Genomic DNA, 18,254 nt, shown 5'->3' on the forward strand with positions numbered 1-18,254 from the left:
TCCTATTTGCCCATGTTTGGCCCATATCCCTCTAAACCTGTCCTCTCAATGTACCTGTCCAAATGTCTTTTGAATGTTGTTATAGTGCCGAAGTCGGATCTGCCATCCAGAATTACCTGTCCTGAATGGCGAAGAACTTTCAAAGCCAGGATTGTACTCATAAGCCACCTGAGAGTCCATAAAAACGCAGAACGTAGACCGTCTTCCTCGAACTTGAGGGATAGCCACAACGTCGACATGTACCTGCCTCAACGACCTCCTCTGGCAGCTCGGTCCCATTACCCAGCACCATCTGTGTGACTTCTCACTGTGGGCTTTGCGCTGCCACACATGGGTCTGTGCTGAGGAGATCTGTCCATGTAATGGAGGATATCTCTCGTTACAATGTAGAGGTTGTTATTCCCAGTAGGGCTTTCAGCAATTAAAATTGGTGAAATGTGTAACGTAACCAACAAAGGCCATTTTGGCAATGCCGCAGACCTCTGTTTAAAAGAAAGCAAAGTTGTTTGGTAAACCAGGGCCCCAGATGGATGTTTGAATGAGGAGTACATAAACTGGTGTAGCAAGGGACTGCAGAGGGGTGGCATGGTGGTGCAGCGATATAGTTGCTGCCGTACAGCACCAGAGACCTGGGTTTGATCCTAACTATGGGTGATGCCTGCACGGAGTTTGTACGTTCTGCCCGTGACCTGCGTGGGTTTTCTCCGGGTCCTCTTGTTTCCTCCCTCCATTCCAAAAACATTGTAGGCTAGGTAGACACAAAATGCCAGAGTAACGCAGCGGGTGGGGCAGCATCTATGGAGAGAAGCAAATGGCGATGTTTCGGGTCGAGACCCTTCCTCAGACGGAAAACCACCTGGTTGTGGGAAGGGGCAGGCAGCCGGTTCGAGCAGAGCCTGGTGCCGTGACTCGCGAGTGGTCTGAGGAAGGGTCTCAACCCGAAACGTCACCCATTCGTTCTCTCCATAGATGCTGCCTGTCCTGCTGAGTTATTCCAGCTTTTTGTGTCTATCTTCCGTTTGAACCGTCATCTGCAGTTCCTTCCTACACATTATATATATATATAACAATCCTTACAGTCAAGGATGTCGATTCTTGCTCTTAGTGGCCCTCCTAACCACGTAACATTCTCTGGCCAAGGAACAGGTAGGCAGCTTCAACATCTCACTGCTGCGGGCCTTGCTAACCTGCCAATCCCCCCCCTGCCCTGCTTGCGGGGAGGAGAGTAACACGCAGTGCCTCCTCTCTCCACCGCCAGCTGAAGGTGGAAGCTCGACACCTGGCAAATTGCATTGGCAAAGCAGCGTCCAACTGTGTTGTGATACAGAAGACTTTTATCACTCCGGCATCCCGCGCTGCTTGCTGTAGCTCAGCTTGCGTTTAGCAAAAGAAAATATTGAGTTCCCCTTCTCAATTTTTAAAATCCAATTTCAGATGTAGTTAGGATAATACCCCTGCACTTCCATTTCAGGTAAGTTGTCTACAGGGGGTCTCGGGGGAGAGATATGATCATCATCATTAAAATAGCCCACCAAACTGTGCTGTTTAAGACTGACAAGATGTTCATAAAATCACAACGTCAACTGCTGAGAGCCCATTAATGCAGGGTCGTTCATAATAAGGTTTGAATGAATTCCTCTATTGCATATCTAAATTGATGCCCTGTTAAACATAGAAACATAGAAACATAGTGCAGGAGTAGGCCATTCGGCCCTTCGAGCCTGCACCACCATTCAATATGATCATGGCTGATCATCCAACTCAGTATCCCGTACCTGCCTTCTCTCCATACTGTTGAAATATTAAACTGGCTAAAATTAAGTACAGAGTACATAAAATATCTAAGGTAGACATAAACGCTGGAGAAACTCAGAGGGTGAGGCAGCATCTATGGAGCGAAGGAAATAGGCAACGTTTCGGGTCGAAACCCTTCTTCAGGCTGAAGAAGGGTTTCGACCCGAAACGCCGCCTATTTCCTTCGCTCCATAGATGCTACCTCACCCTCTGAGTTTCTCCAGCATTCTTGTCTACCATCGATTTTCCAGCATCTGCAGTTCCTTCTTAAACATAAAATATCTACGTTGTCCCCTGAAGACAGTAAAATCTTGCAATCTTATTATTTTTGGTCGGGTGTGATTAAGATGACCATTTAATTTATTGGAAATATACAGTAGATAGTGGAGGTCAGTGCAGCAAGGAAATTGGTGTAAAGTTACCACTTGAAGCAGCAATATATAATTTGGGGAACTGTATTTTAATTTTGAACGCCTTGAAGATCTTTCGCCTTGCTTAGCCACAGGCTAGGAGGAGGACAGGAGAGTAGCTAATGTTGGTCCTTTATTTAAGAAGGAAAGTAGAGAGGATCCGGGCAATTATAGGCTGGTGAGTCTCACAACAGTGGTATTGAGGCAATTGAAGAAGATTCCAGTGGGTGATCAATGGATGGCATGGACTCGATGGGCCGAAGGGCCTTTCCCCATGCTGTATCTCTAGGCTAAACTTAAGTGCGTCACCGGAGAGATGACGGCAGAGGTAGACAGCTGTCTCCGTATGATCGCCACCATTTCAGTGGAATCTGACAGTGCTCGATCTGACAAGGGATATGACGTTTGGGCTAAAGGGAGAGAGAGATACACAGTCGGTGCTAGATCCTGCAGTGAAGGGGGTGAGGCAGAAGCTGGGCTGAAGGCTGATTTGCTAAATAGACTCATAGCCACAAAGTTATAGAGGAAAGATCAGGTGATTAAAGAGCAGGGTGGCGCAGTGGTAGACTTGCTCCCTTACAGCGCCACCAAAGACCCTGGTTCGATCCTGACTAAGAGTGCTGTCTGTGCGGAGTTTACACGTTCTCCCTATGACCACGTGGGTTTCCTCCGGGTGGTCCGGTTTCCTCCTACATTCAAGACGTGCAGTATTGAAGGTTAATTGCCTTCTGTAAATTGTCCCTGTGTTGTGTAGGGTGGGCGTGGCGTAGGGATCGCTGGTCGGCGTGGACTCGTTGGGGTGGAAGGTCCCGTTTTCACGCTCTATCTCTAAACTACAGCAGGGCCTGAGCCGAACAACAACTTGTTATCGCCAGTAGGGGGCGTGTGATGGGAGCTGGCACCGTCAATGTAGAACCCTGAGCCACTGAAGTGAGCGTTCTTAGAAAGCTCTGGATTTGTACAGCTGACTGTTGGGGTATTGGCCAGGGAAATGGTGATGACAGCGGCATGCTAGCGCAGAAGGCGCTCATTAATGAAATCTCTGTGAAGGACGACCAGAAGCTGTGAACCACACCTGCAAAGCACAGCAGGGCCACGCTGTTGGATGTGGGCGAGATTGCCCGCGGTGATAGAGGGACTGCTCATTGTGCGTTCGCATTTGGAGAGTGATTTTGGCGCTGAAATATTTTCAGTTCTCCACGGCAGGCAGATCAAAGAGACAATTGATCTGTTCGAGCAGCGTCCAAGAACTGGCACCGCACGGTGGCAGAATTGGTGCCTTACAGCGCCAGAGACCCGGGTTCAATCCTGACTGCAGGTGCTGTCTTCCTGTGACCTCGTGGGTTGTCTCCTGGCACTGCGGTTTACCCCACACAATCCAAAGACGTACAGGTTTGTAGGTTAATTGGCTTCAGTAAAACTGCTTGTGTACGGGATGATCGCTAGTCGGCACGGACTCGGTGGGCCGAAGGGCCTGTTTCCGCTCTGTATCTCTAAAGTAAAGTAAAACTGGATCATTGGAGCTATAGGACAGCCCATGTACCAGTAAAGGAGTGCACAGAAAGAGGGTTAGGTGAGATCATTTCAACTCGATCTGGCACAGATGTGCTTGTTGTGGAAGGTGAGACTGTGGCAGGTTTGGCGCAGAATCTTGCATGTACAACACAAGCCGTTTGTTATATGTAGAGTCACTGAATCATCTGAATCTCACACAGCTTCACTTGGGCGTTTGAAGGGAAGACTGTATTGCAATGTGGAGGCAGTTCAAAAGCTTGAAAGAACTTCTGAGCGATACGAGTCCAATACTGTGGAACCAGAAACAAAAGCAGCAAATAGCAGCAGTGTCCAGCAGGTCAAGTAACATCAGTGGGCAGAGAAGCAGACTTGACACTTTGGGTTAGAACTGGAAAGTTGAAAAGACCAGTTTCTTTCAAGTTGCAAAAAGAAAGTGGAGAGAGAGAGAAAAGACAGAATATCTATGAAAATTGCAAAGATAACGATTCCTTTCAAGTTGCCATTTTGAAGCCAGTTTGCAAATGGTGGAACAGAAGGGTACAGTGGAAATAAAAAATAGTTGTCTGAAATTGTTAAATTCATCCTTAATTACAGTGTTAAATCCCAAAGCACATGATCTGCTCTGGTGGCAGATGAAGTGTTGTTCCTTGAATTTATGTTGCAGGTTTGTGGGTTAATTAGCCCTCGGTAAATTGTCCTCTCGTGTGTGTGGGAGTGGATGAGAACATGGGATAACATAGAGCTGGTGGGTGAATTGTCGGCATGGACTCGATGGGCCAAAGGGCCTGTTTCCATGCTGATCTCTAAACTAAGACCAATGGGGGGGTGGGTGGCAGAAATGTGCGTTAACACCAGTACTGATGTTCCTTGAACTTCTCCCTGTGCAGGTTTATAGTGATTATTAGTTAATGTGAATTCTGTGGCTGGCCACTCATTTCCCCCCAGTGTTTGCAGGGAAATACACAATGTGTCCCTTTTGATGAGATAATGGGATAACATAGAACTTGTGTGTACAGGGTGATCGAAAGAGCTGTAAAAGTTGCACATGGACTCAATGGGCCGAAGGGCCTGTTTCCATGCTGGATCTCTAAACTAAGACCATTACAATGGGGGGCAATTTACGGAGGGCCTGTGTGCCAGTAAAAAGGTGCACACAAACATAGATGGTGCGATCATTTCATCTAGATCTGGCACATCACAAGATGGTGTGGATGAAAGGGCGGCACGGTGGCGCAGCAGTAGAGTTGCTGCCTTACAACGCTAGAGACTCGGGTTCCATCCTGACTACGGGTGCTGCCTTACGGAGTTTGTACGTTCCCCCCACGTGGGTTTTCTCCAGGGATCTTTGGTTTCCTCCCACACTCCAAAGACGTACAGGTTTTTGTAGGTCAATTTGCTTGGGTATAAATGTAAATTGTCCCTGGTGTGTGTAGGATAGTGTTAATGTGTGGGCATCGTTGGTCGGTGTGGACCCGGTGGGCCGAAGGGCCTGTCTCCACGCTGTATCTCTGAACTAAACTAAAAAAGGAGGAGTCATGGATGAAATAGTTGTGGAAGCCAACTTGCTACCCATCTGTGATGAAAATAGAACTGTCAAGAAATGGAAAAATAAATCAGGTATGAATGGTGTGAACATGGGGCCAAAGTGGGAATTAGCAGCAGAGGTAATGTGGCAGCATTGATGCAGTAAGATGGAATGAATTGCAGGAGAGGACTGAACTACTCCAATTGGCACAAACCAGGCGCCCAACATTGCAAATAGTGGAGGAGCTCTCGAGAGGAAATGTCTCTTTCAGGGGAAATCACTTCTCACAATGAACAGCATCTTCATAAGTTCATAAATTATAGGAGCAGAATTAGGCCATTCAGCCATCACGTCTACTCCGCCACTCAATCATGGCTGAACTATCTTTCCCTCTCAACCCCATTCTCCTGCCTTCTCCCCATAACCCCCGACACCCGTACTAATCAATAGTCTTTGTGACTTCAACAAGCAGTGCAGGAAAGAGTGCACGCACGCAACATGGCCTATTTATGACATCACTTCCCATAGCTAGGAATTGAATGGCAGCTATTTGATGGGTAGCTCCATTGTGTTACTTGCCTCAGTAAGTGGCCGCACCAAGAGCAGGCAGACCCGAGAAGATGCAGGATGAGAACCCAAGTTGGCTCACCCATCATCTAGGGAAGTATTCCCTATGTCCCTTACTAAAAGATTCTTCCTGATTTTGGTTTTCTCCCCCGCTCTCATTTGGTAGAATTCAATTTTCAAGAGAGAGTTAGACCCCCGAAGTGCCTGTTTCCACGCCGCATCTCAAAAGACTAACTTCCAAACTTCCCGACTTTTGTTGGCCTCGCTTTTTGTTTACATGATAAAATATGAACAGCCGATCATTCCATTATTTAATCTGGGATTAATTCAAATCTCATTTATTTTCCGGACCTTGAGTTTATTCTGATGCCTTTTTTCAAGTCATTGCTTCAAGTTTGTGGGGACAGAGCTAGCATTCTTAATAATTACCAGTGCCTTATTATTTTTATCCCTCGCTTTCCTTAATTTGAATAATATTGAAAGAATATTAGGCATCCCTGAAGTTTGGGTTTTGTTTATCTGGGACTTACAGTTCATCTATGTTGAAGTCAATACATCTGGCTGGATTATTCCCATGGTGGGATCACCATGTTTATGTTGTTTATCTTTCTGGTAAATAGTTTAGTTTATTGTCACATGTACCAAGGCACAATAAAAAGCTTTTGTTGCATGCGAACCAGTCAACGGCAAGACAATAGATGATTACAGTCCAGCCATCGTGGTGTACAGGTACATGAGAAAGGGAATAATGTTTAGTGCAAGATTAGTGGTGGATTTGCTGCCTCAGGGCGCCAGAGACCCAGGTTCGATCCTGACTACGGGTGCTGTCTGTACGCAGTTTGTACCTTCTCCCCGTGACCGTGTCTTTTTTTTTCTCTGGATTCTCCATTTTCCTCCCACACTCCAAAGAAGTCCAGGTTTGTAGGTTAATTGGTTTCTGGAAATTGTAAATTGTCCCTAGTGTGTAGGATGGTGCTAGTGTACGGCGTGGGGTGATCGCTGGTCGGCGTGGACTCGGTGGACAGGCGGACCTGTTTCCGCATTGTATCCCCAAAGCCTACAGTAAAGTTTAACGTCCACTGGGCACTGGGTATTAATAACCAGGATATCCATTGCATTCTGCACCATGGACAGATCGAGCCATTAATCCATTTTTCTTTGATTGGCGTGCCTGAGGTTTGTGGCTGTTGAGTTTGCAGGCTCACTGGTGTCATTGATGGAGAAAGTATATCGGAGCAAAGCATTTTAGTTTTGGAAACACAAAAATGCTGGAGAATCTCAGAGGGTGCAGCAGCATCTATGGAGCGAAGGAGATGGGCAACGTTTCGGGCCAAAACCCTTCTTCAGACATTAGTTTTGGAAACCACCTGCGCATATAATTTTTTCAGTCCAGATCCTTTAGGTCTCAACCCAAAATGTTGTCTGTCTATTACCTCCTGTGGATGTTGCCACACTCACCGAGTTCCTCCAATAGATGTGTTCCTACGTGTGGACTATAATGTTAGACGTGGCCCATAAGTCACCATATGAGGTGCTTTCACATTTCAGAGGCAAAAGACTCAAACTGACAGCCTCGTGGTTAGTTAACAATGCACCAAGGAGACTCATGCATTGGTTTGTGATTTGACTTCATAGAGATACAGCGTGGAAACAGGCCCATCGGCCCATCAAGTCCGCGCCGACCAACGATCATCCCGTACACTATCCTACACCTTCACACAAGGAAGAATTTACAATTTTACCAAATTTAATTAACCTACAAACCTGTACGTCTGTGGAGTGTGCGAGGAAACCAGAGCACCCGGTGAAAGCCCACACGGTCCCAAGGTCAGGGAGAACGTTCGTACAGACAACACCCGTAGTCAAGATCGAGCCCGGGTCTCTGGTGCTGTAAGGCAGCAACTCTACCCCTGCGCCACCGTGCCGCCCTTGAGGATTCCAACAAAGTGCCAGTTCCTTTCTTCTCTCACTAGAGTGATGATTCATACAGGATCTGAACACGATATAGCTCATCAAGGATTGAAATGATGCCATGTACATGGACAGTTGCCAGCTTGCCATTTAACAGAGGATATACGTGCTTCTGTAGCAGTGTGGGGAATATTCACTTGACTGATTCTTTGGTTGAAGGGATTGTTTTACAAAGACAGATTAAGTCGATGAGGTCAATACGTTCAGGGACTTAGCAACGATTAAAACATAGAAGATCTTGCAAGACTTAGAGTGACACAAGAACTGCAGATGCTGGAATCTTGAGCAAAAAAACAAAAGTGCTGGAGGATCTCAATGGGTCAGGTATCTGTTGAGAGAATGGACAGATGATGGGTCTAAGGAGAGAGGGAACATTTTTTAACAGGAACCTGGGGGGGGGCAACCTTTCCACTACGAGGCTGGTGGGTATATGGAACGAGCTACCAGAGGAGGTAGTTGAGGCAGGTACAATAACAACATTTAATAGACGCTTAGACAGGTACATGGATAGGAAAAGCTTGGAGGGATATGGACCAAATGCGGGCAAAATGGTCCAGCTTAGATGGGGCATCTTGGTCAGCATGGATGAGTTGGGCTGAAGAGTTGTATGGCTCTCAGACACTATGACATTTTGGGTTGGGCTCCTTCTGATGGGTACCAAGGTACAACACAAGTTGCTTTTGCAGTTCAGACACAAAAGACTCACAGTGATTGCATTGTAATTGGGCATCTGTGAGGAAAGGTGACCAGTCCATTCAATAGTAATGTTGGGATTTGAGTTTGGATCAACATGCCAGGTTGCCAGTGGAAAGATGATCCATTTCATTCTTCGCCGCCTATATAGTCTTCTTCTTTTCGTGTCCATCTTGTTACAAATGTTGACCTCGCTGTCATCGTACGTCCTGAAAAGGACGCAAGCTTCCGGCGACAATCAGTGGGAGCCATCGCTTGTTGCAATAGATGATGGTGGTAGCAGAATTAGCTCAGGATACTTCCAATTTCCAGCTTCTGCTATGGGGCCACGTATAGAGTAAATGGAAGCCAATATTTATTTCTGGATGAACAATTGTGGGGATTAATTGACTTCTTCAGCTGTACAATACTATAGCTGTAGTTCCTTGCTAGTGCAATAGTGCTGAGTAACTTGATAAGCTTAGCAGAACGAGTAAATGTGATCATAACTCTTTTTGCTAAGCTGAAGTTTATAGGTGAGCTGTCGGATTGTTAACAACTAAACATTCTCAACTGGTGTTTCCTGTTTGAATAGAATAGGCGACATAATCGAGATTTATGACTGCCTTCCATGACCTGAAGCATTAGTCTGCCCTGCACACTGTAACACGGATTGAGATTTGTCTTTGAGATGTCATTAATATGTCATAGACTCTACAAATGTGACTTGTTTCTTCTCGGTTACAACACCTGAGTTGAGAAAGTTGGCCCAGTGGTGCAGCGGTAGAGTTGCTGCCTGAAAGCCCTGTCCCACTGTACGAGTTCATTCCAAGAGTTCTCCCAAGTTTGCCCTGATTCGAACTCGGAGATTTACGGTAATGGCCGCTCGTCTGTACTCGGGGCTCTCGTAGACATTTTTCTACATGTTGAAAAATCTTCACGAGTCTTCCCGTGCTTACCTGCCGTTAGCGAGTCTTCACGAGTACCTGCCGTTAGCGTTACGAGCCGTTAAGAGATGTCCCCAGGCTCCGACGTACCCGCTACGTTCATTCTCCATGCTTACCACGAGTTAGATTTTATTTTAAACTCGCATCGTGGGATAGGGCCATTACAGCGCTAGAGACCTGGGTTCGATCCTGACTACGGGTGCTGTCTGTATGGAGTTTGTGCGTTCTCCCCGTCTCCTGCGTCGGTTTCCTCCCAAATTCCAAAGCTGTACAGGTTTGCAGGCTAATTAGCTCGGTAAAGATTCTAAATTGTCCCTAGTGTGGGCACGATAGTGTTAATGTGCGGGGATCTCTGTTCGGCGTGGACTCAGTGGGCTGAAGGGCTTGTTTCCGCGCTGAATCTCTAAGCTAAACTAAGCTAATCCTGGTTTTCATGCAGCGCAAATGTAACCACTTTGCTTCCAACCCTCTGTCGGTTTTTCCTGTCTTCATCACCAGCACTGTGAATTACAACTGTCATTCAGTGAACCTTTGCGCAGGTCAAATTGAATTGAACACTGTATTCTGTTGTAGTGTGACTGAGAGGATCTGTTCCCTGCTAAATGGCTGTCCTAACATCTCTGTACATCTGGCACTCAAATACAAGCCCACATGTGGTTTATTCTCTATTTTCTTGCATCTGTATTTCTATGGGCGGCTTCTAATACTTTGCTCCAAATTAAAAATAATTGGGAAATCCCACACAAGATAACTAGCGATTTTTTTCTCTAACCTCAAGGTAAAATGGCCTTTTCACTGTGCACTCCATGTCTCTCATAGCAATCAAACAGGAAAGCCATGCCATTGGACACTCTGATTAATAAGTGTAAAAAATCTATTAATAAAAATTAGACAGAGAGATTATAATAAATAGCTTATTAACTATGACCACCAGGTTTGAAGAACTGCTTCTTGCCAGTAACCACTGGGCTCTTGAACACTACACAACACTAACCTCGACAACTATGATCTTCTCTGAACGTTATCTTCGGTATTTGCACCATTATGGTTACTTAGTATGTGTAAGAAGAAACTGCAGATGCTGGTTTAAACCGAAGGTAGACACAAAATGCTGGAGTAACTCAGCGGGTCAGACAGTATCTCCGAAGAAAAGGAATAGGTGACGTTTCGGGTCGAGACCCTTCTTCAAACTCGGTATTACTTAGTGTGTGTAGGAAAGAACTGTTGATGCTGGTTTAAATCGAAGGCAGACGCTAAATGGCTGTCCTAACATCTCTGTACATCTGGCAATCAAATCTGGCACTCAAAATGCTGGAGTAACTCGGTGGGACAGGCAGCATCTCTGGAGAGAAGGAATGGGTGACGTTTCTGGTCGAGACCCTTCTTCAGACCCGGTATTGCTCAGTGTTACAGTTATTGATTGGTATATATATCTGAGTGTTGTTGGATTATTTACAAGCATATTAAACTACAGAAAGTAAGAATTTCATTGTACTCTTGCAGGTATATATGACAATTAAACCCTCTTGACTAGGTGGAGGCATGGTGACATAAAAAAAGTTTCAGATGATATTGACTGCCAGCTAAATTATCAATGTTGCATAGAGATAGAACCGAAGGCTTTAGTCTACTCTGTGGCACAACTTATGCCAAGCCAGTTAGCCTACAAAACCTGTTCATCTTTGAAGTGTGGTAGGAAACCGGAACACCCAGAGAACGTACAAACTCCATACAGACAGCACTCAATACTACACCTACTAGGAAGAATTTACAATTTTACTCAAATCCAATTAACCTACAAACCTGTACGTCTGTGGAGTGTGTGAGGAAACCAGAGCACCCGGTCGGTGAAAGCCCACACAGTCCCAGGGTCAGGGAGAACGTTCAAACTCCATGGAGACAATGCCCGTAGTCAAGATCGAATCCGGGTCTCTGGTGCTGTAAGGCAGCAACTCTACCACTGCGCCACCATGCCGCCCAATGTAGCTGGGGGGGAGGGGGGGGTTTGGTCAATCTGCCATCCTTGAAGCTGGAGCTTGTATTGTGACATAGTCTCCTTGGTATAAACATCGCCTGCCAATATTGTAGATTCATTGAGCCTTTCCCAGCAATTGTTTACCATTTTCAGCAATGATTTTGTAAATGAGGTCTCTGGAAATATCTTTCTCCATTTACACTCAGGCACAAAAGCATACTTGTGCACGGACATCTGCTCCAGTTACCTTTCACCCTCATCTCGTCCTCGTTATAACAATCTTACGCTACCCAAAATGTTTCCTGCAACTGGTTGTGGTCTTGCTGTATTCCTGGTGCAGATGCATTGAAATGAAGTCCAATGATTGCCCTGAAGGAGGAGAAGAGTCTCGTGCATGGACAGGGTTGCGTGAAGTTCAACGGTTCACTGGTTCTTTACAGTCACGTCTGCCCAGCTCCGTCAAGTTCTTTTGCAAAACCCACAACTCCACAGCCACCATATGTTGCCGCTGTTTACAGAGAAAAAGGCCAAAGTTAAAGAGCGCAAAGAAAAACTCAAATATTTCTGTCTCCCCAATATGAATTTTGAAAAGGAAATATGACATTATGAAAAGTGTCTGTATGAAAATGTCTCAATACGAAAAGTGTTAGGAATGGTGTAAAATTAATGACTCAATATGAATCTTGGTACTTCGGTAAACGCACCTTTGAATCATTCACTTTTGTTTAATTAATGTCCTCCCACTTCCACGCACCCTCATCATTAACATTGTTGCACTACACTTAGGAACTGTCCCACCCAAATAATGTCAACTATAATGTGAACTTAGGGAGAAACTGTGTGTGAGAGAATCTTTCTTTAGACTGTAGAGATACAGCGCGGAAACAGGCCCTTCGGCCCACTGAGTCCGTGCCGTCCAGCGATCACCCCGTACACTAACACTATCCTACATACTAGGGACAATTTACAATTGTACTGAAGCCAATTAACTGACAAACCTGTACGTCTTTGGAGTGTGGGAGGAATCCGGAGCGCCCAAAACCCACGCAGTCACAGGGAGAACGTACAAACTCCGTACAGACAGTGCCCGCAGTCAGGACCGAACCGGGGTCTCTCTCGCTGTAAGGCAACAAGTCAAGTCAAGTCACATTTATTTATATAGCACATTTAAAAAACAACTCTCGTTGGCCAAAGTGCTTTACATTTGTATAAGAATAGTATAACAAACAAACTACATACATATAGCCCTCGCTCAGAGGACGTGAAGAAAGGCTTGGGAGTAAAGATGGGTTTTTAGTCTCGACTTAAAGGAGTCGATGGAGGGGGCACCTCTACCGCTGCGCCAACGTGCCGCCCTTTTCTTGAGAACTTGCATACCAATTTGATACTCGCGTGATAAATACCACTCTGCATCAGCATGGGAGGTATCTAATTATTAAACTTTTGCATTAATTATGCCTCCTCATGTGGGTGTTACCAAGGAACTGCACTAAATGTTTACCTTGCGTGAATTGCATTGCATTTTCCATGAGTACGGTTTAAAACCAAGTGTGTATTCTGAATATATTTGGCAAGAATACAATCAGACTTGTGTTTGACTTCTCCAAAGGGACTTGCATGCAGGCACTGTACCATCAAATACATGTTAGCGTGATCAGTGGGAGGATTTGTTAAATCATGAGCCTTTGTTTTTTAATTCCAGACTGGAGCTTCACTGTTTGAGCTTGTGTGAACTTGAACCTTGTGAACATCAGAGCCAGTCTATTCAGCCAACTTCCACTGGTAAGATACACGACAGACTTTAATAATTCGGTCTCATATGTTATGTTTTTATTTTAAAAACTATTCCGCAATGTTTACTCCATTTGAAAGAATACAGCGGGATTATGGAGCACGAAGGTCGTTGTGACTGAAAGGTGTGTCCGCTAATGACTCACAGCTTTCCCTGACGCACCCCGACCAATTCAAACTTGCAGCCCTGCTCAATTCTGCCCTGCTTCCCAGAAATGGGAACAATGCGCATTTGTGCGGGCAAAAAAAACTGTCCCAGTGAAGGGATTTGCGAGCTTTGCCAGTGGTTGTGGTGGATGAAAGCACCGTGATGTGCCATGAAGCTTTCTCAAACCACACAAGTCATGGGTTCAGTTCCCAATGTGTGACAAATTAAACTGGCCCATTGTTGTCCTCAGACCTCTGAGCAAGAAGTAAAAGTTCTTTCATAGCTGCGCCATAAAACCCCACAACATCCTGCCCGTCTCTGGGAAGTACAAACGTATGGATGTTAGCGTGACTCCCTCCATGGTCAACAAGTTCCCCGAGATTCACTATCCGTATTTTTGCCCAACCCCAAATGATTCGCTACTTACATTAAATTCTTATATTGGCCCGCGGGCGGCACAGTTTATAGCCTGGATATTTCTGTTAACAGAGAAACCTTGCGTTTGACTGAAAATTCCAGTCACCAGAGGCAACTGCACTGTCATTAGCGGTGGAAAACAGTCCCACTTGGCAATTTTTTTCGGCGTCATATCAGGGTCGCCAAAAGATTTTGAACATTTCAAAATCCAGCGGGGACAAAAACAAATGTTGCGACACTTGGAAAAAACACCGCGCGTCAATACGTCATCGCGCCGCGACTCTCCGGTGACCTGATACGTCAGTTAATGATGCCGGCCTTCGCCCGAAATAAAAACGCCAAGTGGGACAGGCCTTTAAGGGTCGACGGGAAGTGATCAGATTCCGCACTTCCCATTTCGAAAGAGATTTCTTTGGGAAACTGAGAACACAAGCCGACTCGACAACACTGCCGAGTCAGTCCCCTCGTATTGTTTGCACCAAAATAATGAAGTGGTTCACCCATTAAAAGACGTGACAATGGTCTCCATGACTGGGCTCCTCATTATTTGCCTGTCCTTTCACACTCCAGTTCAGCCTTTATTCTGCGTTCTGTATCCAAAGCTTTTTTTTTAAACTTTCTTTAGTGTCAGTGCATCCATGAATGAGAATGTGATGAATAGCCCACATGGATTAGGTCTGGATTTTCTAATGACGTTCATCTAAATTTCATTTAGTAATTTTGCTCTTGTAAAGCATCTGACACCAGATGGCTGATGCCTTCTCTCTGATCACAATTTAATTCCACCTCCAATGGTAAAAGACAGGAGAATATCGAATGTGTTGGACTTAGTTTAGTTTCAGTTTGGAGATACAGCGCAGATACAGGTCCTTTCGGCCCACCGAGTCCGCGCCGATCAGCGATCACCACACATTAACACTATCCTACACACACTGGGGACAATTTACATTTACACCCCAAGCCAATTAACCTACAACCCTTTGGAGTGTGGGAGGAAACCGAAGATCTCGGAGAAAACCCACGATTTGTTAACTTGGACATTATTGGACATTAACTTTGAAGGAATGGTGATTTTTGGTGTCGAACAATGGAATATATTGCACAAATGCTTTATTATTTGACATAGAGTGCGTGAACAGATTATAATGTCTTTGTCATTTGTTCCTCTAACAGTTTTACAGAGCTTAAACATCGTAATGTCAAACTGAGACACTGCTTATAGCTGAAGGTTTTGTGTTTTCCTAATGTGCTTAGAAAGACTTTACCTTTCTGATCCCCTCATTGAGAACATGTTTGGTTCACAGCTGATTGGGTTTTTTTATTTAAATCCCACATTGGAAAGAATCTGCAGAGTTGCATTTCACTTTGCTGAGAATTTCTAAAAGCCCTGTCCCATGGTACGAGTTCATTCCACGAGCTCTCCCGAGTTTGCCCTGATTCGAACTCGGAGATTTACGATAATGGCCACTCGTCGGTACTCGGGGCTCTCGTGGACATTTTTCATCATGTTGAAAAATCTTCACGAGTCTTCCCAAGTATCTGCCGTTAGTGCTAAAAGAGACGTCCCTGAGCTCCGACGTACCCGCTACCTTCATTCTCCGTGCTTACCACGAGTTCGATTTTTTTTTAACTCGGGAGAGCTCTTGGAATGAACTCGCACAGTGGGACAGGGCCATAACAGATAGTGAGGGATTTGGGGACAATGTATTTCCTGTTCATTGCTATTATTCTTTGCTCTTCTGGCCTGGTTACAATTTGATTTAAAGATTTAATATTGAGGGGGTGGCTCTGTTGTTGGGAGAGGGGGGGGGGGGGGGGGGGGGGGGGGAGAGAGCCAGCTGCCAGGCACAAAAACATAATCTGTACCCCTTTGCTAGTTTAGTTTAGAGATACAGCGCGGAAACAGACCCTTCAGCTCACCGGGTCCGCGCTGAACAATGATCCCTGTACATTAACACTATCCTACACACACCAGGGACAATTTTCCAATTTTACCAAAGTTAAATAACCTACAAACCTGTACGCCTTTGGAATATGGGAGGTATCCGGGGCACCTTAGGAAAACCCCACACGTACGGCCAGTCCCCATAGTTAGTCTCTGGCACTGTAAGGCAGCAACTCTACCGCTGCGCCACCTTGCCACCCATGCTTGTTCCATTTGTCTGCATGTCCACAGTTCCCTTTGCTGGTGAAACACACATTTGGGTTGTAAATCCCACCTCAAGCCATTCATTTTGTGCATTATTGTAGGCGTCTTAGAACAGAGAACAGTACAGCACGTGAACAGCCATTCGAACCATAATGTCTGTGCCGAACATGGTGCCAAGTTAAACTAATCTCATCTGCCTGTACATAATCCATATCCCTCCACTCCCTTCATATTCATGCCTATCCAAAAGCCTCAAAAGCCACTACTGAATCTGCCTTCACTACCATCCCTGGAGAGAGAGATAGATCAGCCATGGTTGAATGATGGAGTAGACTAGATGGGCCAAATGTCCTAATTCTGCTTCTATCACTTATTACCTCATGACATGAAAAACTCACCTAACTTTTTTAAAACAGCAATGATAATAATAAATAATCTTCTTAAACATGGCTGGTCTTAAAGTCTTGATAAATGGCCGACAATTTAGTTTGACCCTGCTGGGTTCATTAGTACACTGTTAGTATTGGAACAACAGGCCATCAATGAATGGCACCGGACTATGGAAAATTAACAATAATCTCCGATAAGGAAACGGTGAAATAATGCAATAAAATCCCCTCCATTGTGTCATGGCTTCCTGTCCATGTTATCTTAACTTTAATATTATTGTGGATCAAATGTTATTGGCAAGGCCAAAGATCAGCGACGGCTATCTTCATGTATTTCAAAACTCAAACTGCAGAATTTTCCTTACGTTTTGATTAAAAACTTATCGCTCTAAGAATCTTATCTTATCAGAAACCATCAGCCTCTGATTCAGAATTAAATTAGCACCAATTTCTTTTTGCAAAATAATTTCCAAAGGTTTTCAACGGTTCCATGTACAATGCTTGAAATGTAGAATGCTGTGGGCCACCATTTACATGCCATTAATGTTTTATTTTAGCTACCTCATGTTTCCAATTCTTCACATGCCTTTCAATTCTTCAGCACGACAATGATGAATGCCATGGTGTAAAATGCTATAGAGCCTCTCACACAAGGAGCACGTGGGTGCAATCAGGGTATCAGCAATGTGTATTGAAAGACCAGGGGTGGGTGGGAGAAGAGTGCAGCACTCCCCAGTTTTTGACATGGCCGGAATGATCGGAGCATCTTGGTCTGCTCGTGCAAGTTCGGCCGAAGGGCCTGTTTCCATGCCTTATGGTTCCATGAGTGTTGGAAAGAACTGCACCAACGATAGACCCAAAGTGCTGGAGTATCTCAGCGGGCTCAGGCACCATCTCTAGAGAAAAAGGATGGGTGATGTTATAGGTCGGAACCATCCATAGCCTTTTTGAACCTGAAGAACGGTTCTGACCCAAATCGCCACTCATTCTTTTCCTCCAGAGATGCTTCCTGACCCTACTGAGTTCCTCCAGCATGTTCGTGATTAATCTGTTTGCCATCTCAACGGTCTCCCACAGTCTTGATAATTGGCCGACAATTTAGCTTGACCCTTCTGGGTTCATTAGTACACTGTTAGTATTGGAACAAAGGGCCATCAATGAATGGCACCGGACTATGAAAAATTAACAATAATCTCCAAAAAGGAAACGGTGAAATAACGCAACAAATTCCCCTCCATTGTGTCATGGCTTCCTGTCCATGTTATGATAACTTTAATATTATTGTCCATCAAATGTTATTGGGTTAACCTCAAGATGGAAGTCTGTGGAATTGAGAATATTAACACATCTAAGGATGGATGAGTGTAGTGTTTAATTGTGATAGAGCAGTGTTGGGTTTAACACGATGGCTGCCTGATCACTTTATGTTTGAAGCGGTCCAAGAAAAGAAGGTGTGTGTAAGTATTCCCCTGGATTCCACCTGACTTGACAATCAGATCCATCATGCTTCTGACTTTAACTTTTGCACCGGTTTTCTCACCTCCCCATCTCCCCTGTTGACATTAACACCTTGCAAGGAAATGTTTCCATGGACACCAAATGGTTGCGCAATACCTCAGCCAAGGACTGATTACCGAAGATAGATGCAAAAAACTGCAGCATCTCTGGGGAGAAGGAATGGGTGACGTTTCGGGTCGAGACCCTTCTTCAGACTGGTTTGGGGAAAGGGAAATGAGAGATATAAACGACGATGTAGAGAGATAAAGAACAATAACCATATAACAATTACAGCACGGAAACAGGCCATCTCGACCCTTCTAGTCCGTGCCGAACACATAATCTCCCCTAGTCCCATATACCTGCGCTCAGACCATAACCCTCCTCCATTCCCTTCCCATCCATATAACTATCCAATTTATTTTTAAATGATAAAAAACGAACCTGCCTCCACCACCTTCACTGGAAGCTCATTCCACACAGCTAC

At 45.1% G+C, this 18,254-nt stretch overlaps 1 protein-coding gene across 3 annotated transcripts in view; it reads left to right on the forward strand.

Annotated features, from left to right (window-relative positions):
- Positions 1-18,254, forward strand: part of sema6dl (sema domain, transmembrane domain (TM), and cytoplasmic domain, (semaphorin) 6D, like) — a 270,119-nt gene that overhangs the window by 47,733 nt on the left and 204,132 nt on the right. For all 3 annotated transcript variants that reach the window (XM_055661130.1, XM_055661131.1, XM_055661132.1), the window contains one exon: positions 13,079-13,158. The gene's annotated coding sequence lies outside the window, so the exon portion shown is untranslated. Of the gene's footprint in view, positions 1-13,078; positions 13,159-18,254 lie in introns of those variants that run through there.

Source organism: Leucoraja erinacea, chromosome 33 (genome assembly GCF_028641065.1).
Source record: "Leucoraja erinacea ecotype New England chromosome 33, Leri_hhj_1, whole genome shotgun sequence".
NCBI lineage: Eukaryota > Metazoa > Chordata > Chondrichthyes > Rajiformes > Rajidae > Leucoraja > Leucoraja erinaceus.